This window comes from Clupea harengus, unplaced genomic scaffold (assembly GCF_900700415.2).
Source record: "Clupea harengus unplaced genomic scaffold, Ch_v2.0.2, whole genome shotgun sequence".
Lineage (NCBI taxonomy): Eukaryota > Metazoa > Chordata > Actinopteri > Clupeiformes > Clupeidae > Clupea > Clupea harengus.
The window spans coordinates 17,520-24,919 of NW_024879804.1; positions in this window are offsets into that span (position 1 = coordinate 17,520).

Genomic DNA, 7,400 nt, shown 5'->3' on the forward strand with positions numbered 1-7,400 from the left:
TGAATGACTAACAAGAACAAGACTAGGCAGGAACAGACATAACGAAAACTACATATAGTCTAACTCTGGAACTACAGGATCACAAGACAATTCTAAGAACTTATATAACTGAACAGAACTCAGGAATACACGTTCAATGAAAAGACTAAGACAAGGATTATACAGAAACGAAATACTAAGATACAGAAACCAAAACCACACAGAGTCAAGCTTTGGAATTACACAAAGATGGACAAACGTTATGAACTCAAAAGGCTAACAAGAATCAAAACTAAGATAAATGGCGTTGAACTCCAGTAAACGCAAACGCGACAATAAGTAAATTAGGATTTAACTCACGGATACTACTAGGGCTAACAATGGAGATCTATGGAATAAACTTTGAACATAAGCACAAGAACCAGGAAAAACCTGCACGCAGGGGTGCAGAACAATACAGAGACAGTCACAGAAGACCTGGGGTCGTGGGCACGGAGCTACGGAGCGATCTGGGAAATTGCGGAATCAGGAAATGCTGGCGTGGAATACTGGAGACACGCCACTGGCGGGAGTGGGATCCCGTAGACCAGGAACTTGCTGGAGTCGAAACCCAGCGGACAAGGAAAGCTCTGAAGTTGTCTCCCAGGAGACGGAATCCTGGGAAAGCTAGAAGTCGGTGGAAGCTGGTCGTTTTGGGCAATAACTACGTACATGTATTGACATTCATGTGCACACTACTCCTACACACTAGTGGTGTAGATTTCATATTGGCATATAACTTATAACTATAAATTATGAAATGTATTTCTCATACTGTTCTTATCATCTCTATCTTTGACCACAAGTCCATCAAAGCAACTGTGTAACTGTGTAACTACGCAGTCGTAGAAGCATATTTTGGCCATTACACCTACATACTTTTTTACAGTAGGCCTCACTGAGAGACAGTGGATAATTTGGACATAACTAGATAAGTAGATCAATAGAATAAATCCACATATCAGTCCAGACCAGTAACCTATTAGTAATCTATTTGTGAATCCTGACTTTACTGTGTTAATCAAAGGGCAGACTAAAAGTGAAACTTACATTAAAATGTATGCAATGCAATGATGTGAAGTGTCATTTCATGCCAAGTTATCAACCTGCAGTGAAAATGGAATATTTATCTCCTATATCATGACTCATTTATGCATTTATGCATCTGCTGGTATCTTTACATGTTTCATACTGTACGTCATCAGTGGATAGCAGTGACATCAAAACTATTAATCAGTCATGCACAGTTCTGTAGTGGAAGGGACATAATCAACACATGTTCACATTTTGTCACAAATAACAATGAAAAATAAGTTTATTCATCTCCATTAGAAACTCACCGTGCCCTTCTGTAGCATCTCACAGCAGGGAGCAATCTCCTGCGTCCCTCATCTGATGTGTTGTATTTCTTTAGGTCAAACTCATCCAGCACCTCCTCAGACATCAGAAGCATGTGGGCCAGTGCTGAACAGTGAGCAGGAGACAATTTCTGTTTGATGTTCTTTGGTGACTCCAGATATTTCTTAATTTCTTTGTGCATGGAATGATCGTTCATTTCAAATAAGCAATGGAAAAGATTGATGCATCGTTCAGGAGAGAGATCTTCCCTGTTGAGCTTCTTAATGTATTGACATATTTCCTTGATGCTCTTTGAACTGCTGTATTCATGGTTCAGTAGACCTTTCAAAAGTCCCTGATTGCTCTTCAGAGAGATGCCCATAAGGAAGCGAAGAAAAAGATCCAGGTGTCCATTCCTGCTCTTCAAAGCCTTATCCACTGCACTCTTGAGTAACACATGTAGATGATCATTAGATTGTAAGCCCAGCACTGATTGAAGAGATGATAAAACAGATGGACTGGGTTCATGTTCTTCACTTAAGAGGGATTTCAGTGCCTTGAGGTTCTTTGTCATATAAGAGTGAAACACAAACACAGCTGCCAGAAACTCCTGGATGCTCAGATGCACAAAGCAGTAGACCTTCCTCTCATGAAACAGAGATTCTTCCTTGAAGATTTCAGTGCACATGCCAGAGTACACTGAGGCTGCACTGACATCAATGCCACACTTTATCAGATCTTCGTCATAAAACATCAGATTGCCATTCTCTAGATTCTTGAAAGCCAGTTCTCCAAGCTTCAGTGAAATCTCTTTCTGAGATTTTAAAAGTTTCTCTCCATCTGTCTCAGTTCCACTCTGATACTTCTGATCCTTCCTTCTGGTCTGGATGAGCAAGAAGTGTATGAACATCTCAGTCAGAGTTTTTGGAATGTCTTTAGTCTTGTCCAGCATCTGCTGAAGTACAGTGGCTGCAATCCAACAGAAGACGGGAATGTGGCACATGATGTGGAGACTTCTGGATGCCTTAATGTGTGAGATGATTCTGCTGGTCTGACTCTCATCACTGATTCTCTTCCTGAAGTACTCTTCCTTCTGGGGGTCATTGAACCCTCGTACTTCTGTCACCTGATCGATGCACTGAGCAGGAATTTGACTGGCTGCTGCTGGTCGAGAGGTTATCCAGATGTGTGCAGAGGGAAGCAGAGTTCCCTGAATGAGGCTCGTCATCAGAACATCCACTGATGATGTTTGTTTTAAATCAGATATCATGTTCTGTTGGAAATTCAGAGGTAATCGACTCTCATCCAAACCATCAAAGATGAACACAACCTGACAGTCTTTGTATTCTTCACCATCCTTCAGCTCCATCAGTTCAGGATGGAAGGCAAGCAGAAGCTTGTGAAGACTATACTGATCACTCCTGACCAAATTCATCTCACGGAAAGGAAGGGGAAACATAAAGTCTACATTCTGATTGGCTACCCCATCTATCCAATCAAGAATGAACTTCTGCACTGAAACAGTTTTTCCAATGCCAGCAACACCTTTGGTCATCACAGTTCTGATGTTCTTCTCCTGTCCAAGTAAGGGCTTGAAGATGTCATTGCAGTTGATTGGTGTGTCTTCTGTGGTTTGTGCTCTGGATGCTGACTCTACCTGCCAAACCTCATGTTCCTTATTCACCCCTTCACTCTCTCCCTCTGTGATGTAGAGCTCTGTGTAGATCTTATTGAGGAGTGTCTCAGCTCCTGATTTGATGATCCCTTCAGATATGTTCTCAAACCTCCTCTTCAGACTGGCTTTATGCTTCTGTATAACTCTCCTCAGGACTTCATCAGCTGTTTAACATGAACAAAAATGAACAAAGTAACCTATTAGTATCATGCGTATGATCACCCACAAAATTGATTTTCATTTGTGATTGCTTCAGCCAAATTATCATTGACATTTCAGACACAGATATCCATTTGCTTTTAACTACTGTTGCTCCCTACACATTGAAATGGAATTAATCTTATCTGCTGTAGATTTACACTCTAAAACCCTGTCTGATAATCTAGAGTAGGGATGGGGAATCTTTCTCTTACCAAGAGCCATGCGGGCATTTAGAAAGTAATTTGTGGACCTCCATGACTACACCTAGTCTACTTTAAATCTTTAAAGTTATAGTAATGATGTTGTAGTAATACATAATATTTGGTCAGCTAAATTAAAATAATGCATTTATGAATTATCCCACTGAATGACTAACAGAATAAAGTCAATGTTTAAATGTATATAACTTCATTCTCCAATGTACTTGAAGTCTTGTGTAAATGCTATATGGCCCAGTGGTTGGAAGTTCCCAACTCCTGGTCCAGCCAATCGTATCCCTCATGTTGTGTTTGCAACATGGTTAGACTTGTTGTGGAATGCTGCTGTAGTCTCTCCACCCGCTCTATTTGTAGAAACCCCCGGCCTACATGTACCCACCTCCACCACACTGTCATGCCCTTATTCTACACCATACTCTGTGCTAGCAATGTACATAATTGCCACCATCAACATAGTTTTCTGTTCCATTACTCTACTTACCCTTGTAATAGTAACCTACGAGCACACTGTATACCCACTAAGCTGTTCTACAATACTTGATATTGTATCCTGATATGAGTATGAATTTGTCTCTCATGTGTCTGATTGTCTCCCCTCCCCTTCTTCTCCCTCCAGTTCTGCCCCTTCTTACCCTACCATTGTGCTATAAGGGGGTTCAGGCCTAGGGCTCTGCACAGTGTGTCATACCTCGACCGGCCAGGAGATGCCGCCAGAACCCACAAGCCCCTGAGTTCCGGCCTAGGAAACCCCATGCCAGGTGATCAGGGGAATCACCTGTTCCTCGTTTCAGGCGGCTGTCTTAAGCCCCTTGTTTCTGAGCTTCGTTGCTCAGTCATGGAGATTTCTACCCGAGGGACAGTAAACTCTGTATGCTCACCTGCTCCTAGCAAGAACTTGCTCCTGTGATTATTGATCCTTGTTTGCCGCAGCTCACGGTCTGTTGGACTTCCTTTGTTTCTGTGTTTTTGGATACTTTGTGGACCTTTTGAGTTTGTTGCCTAAAGACGGCGTTTTGTGTTATTTATTGGAAAGACACCTTTTGTTTACCGTGTGCCATTGAATCCTTTGTTTTTTCTGGAATAAACCCTCTGTGAGTCCTCCAAACCTTGTCTCCTGCAGTTGTGCTTTACAAGATCCTAACAGCATGCCTGAGCCACGAACAAGCGCAGCGGAGACGGAGGACGTACGCACGATCCTGAGCAGAATGGGTGTTGCTTTTAGCGAACAGGAGAGGCGCGTTCACACCTTGAGGCAATCCCTGGACCAGCTGAATAGCTCCCTCCAGACCCTCTCTCAGGCGGTGGCCAGTAGTAATACACCTCAGCCTTCAACCTCTGCAACACTACCACCACCAGTTCGAGGGGTTCCCAGCCATCATGCTGACGCCCGCCTCCCACTGCCCAAGCGGTTTGAGGGAGACCCGGAGGTCTGCCGGGTCTTTTTAACCCAATGTGCTTTGGGTTTCCAACTGCAGCCGGGCAGCTTCCCCACAGAGGAGTCCAAGGTGGCCTACATCACTACTTTGCTCTCTGGAAGAGCCCTGGAATGGGCCACGGCAGTTTGGGAAAAGGACCTACCCATCTGCCACGACGCCGCAGAATTCATGACTGAGGTCCAGACCATCTTTGGGCACCCCACCAGTAAGCGTGAGTCAGCCAAACGTCTCCTTCAACTTAAGCAAGGCAGGCGGTCGGTGGCAGACTATACCATAGAGTTTCGTACCCTGGCTACACAATCTGGCTGGGAAGGGGACTGCCTGATGACTACATTCTACCACGGTCTCCATGAAGACCTGAAAGATGACCTGGTCAACCGGGAGTGGGGACACAGCCTTGAGGAGTTGATGAAACTCACATCTGACCTGGACCAAAGAACTCGTGAATGTAGACGGGAACGCACCACTAACTTTCAGTTCTCCTTAGCACCTCCCAAGAAACAGCCTCCCAGTCAGCTCTCTTCGAAGGAAGTGGAGGAACCCATGCAGCTTGGGCGTTCAAGAATCTCACTTGAAGAGAAGGAACGACGGTGGCATGAGAAACGCTGCCTGTACTGTGGGGTGACCGGCCACTTCCGGGATGGATGCCCAGAACTCTCGGGAAAAGACAACGCTCGCTAGGACAGAGGGGACCACTAGTGAGCGGGGCGGCTAGGTCCTCATGGACCTCTCTCTGGCCAAAGAACTCAACATTCCCTATGTGGTGAGTCCCTCCACTTACACTGTTCAGGCTCTAGGGTCGGGGTTGATTGAGTTTGTTACTAAGCCTTTGAGGATGCGGGTGGGGGTTAAACATGTGGAATGGTGTAGATTCTTTTTAATTGACTCCCCAAGGGAGCCTTTGGTACTGGGGTATCCCTGGCTTAAAACTCACTCCCCCCAGTTTAATTGGAGAAGGGGTGTTTTAGTAGCTTGGGGACCAGAGTGTGAAGGGACCTGCTCCGTCGAAATGCCCAGAGGACACGGCGTGCACACGACCACGGTCCAGGGGTCGCCAAAGTCTTCTCAAGTAGTTCCCGAGGTAGACCTAGCATCGTTGCCTCAGCAGTACCATGACCTGAGAGAAGTGTTCTCTAAGTCTAGGGCTAGTACTCTTCCTCCACACAGACCATACGATATGGCTGTTGACCTCCTGCCTGGCACTATGCCCCCACGGGGTAGGCTGTACCCACTGTCCGTACCTGAGACCAGAGCAATGGAGGAATACATTCAGGAGGCTCTTGGTAATGGGCTAATCACAACGTCCACGTCTCCTGCTTCAGCAGGTTTTTTCTTTGTGCCCAAGAAGGATGGGGGCCTACGCCCATGCATTGATTACAGAGGCTTGAACAAGGTAACAGTTAAGAACAAATACCCTCTTCCCTTGATGTCCACAGCGTTTGATCTACTGAGGGGGGCAAAGGTTTTTTCCAAGCTGGACCTGCGTAACGCTTACCATCTAGTGCGCATCAGAAGCGGTGATGAGTGGAAGACTGCCTTTAGTACTCCTAGTGGCCACTACGAGTACAAAGTCATGCCCTTCGGTTTGTCTAACTGCCCTTCTGTGTTCCAGGCTCTGGTAAATGACGTGCTGCGGGAGATGATTAACCGGTGTGTGTTTGTCTATCTAGACGACATCCTCGTCTTCAAGGACCTTGAGTCTCATGTCCAGCAGGTCCGGCGGGTACTCAACCTTCTTTGGGAGAACAAGCTCTTTGTTAAGTTGGAGAAGTGCCAGTTTCATGTGTCTAACACGTTTTTTTTAGGCTTTCACATCTCACCACAGGGCGTGTCAATGGATCCCGGAAAGGTGCAGGCTGTTGTTAATTGGCCAGAGCCCACGTCTCTGAAACAAGTACAACGCTTCCTAGGTTTTGCTAATTTTTACAGGCGGTTTATCCGTAACTTCAGTTCTGTTGCAGCTCCCATTACTGCACTCACCCGTGGCCAAACATCCAGGATAAGATGGACAGCAGAAACCCAGGCAGCTTTTGAGGCCCTGAAGAAACGGTTCACCACTGCGCCCATCCTACGGCACCCCGACCCTGCTCTTCCCTTCATGGTGGAGGTGGATGCCTCCAACACTGGGGTTGGAGCCATACTCTCCCAGAGGTCATCCCAAGATGGTAAGGTCCATCCGTGTGCCTTCTACTCGCGGAAGCTGACTCTTACTGAACAAAGGTATGATGTCGGGGACAGAGAGTTGCTAGCCATTAAGCTTGCATTGGAGGAGTGGAGGCACTGGCTAGAGGGGGCCACTCACCAGTTCCAAGTACTCATTGACCATAAGAACCTACAATACTTGAAGGAGGCTAAGAGACTAAACCCCCGCCAGGCCCGGTGGGCCCTGTTTTTTTTAACCGTTTCGATTACATCCTCACCTACAGGCCGGGTTCTAGGAACACGAAGGCGGATGCCCTTTCCCGTCAGTACGATGCCTCCGAGCAGGATACTCCACCCGAGAACATTATTCCA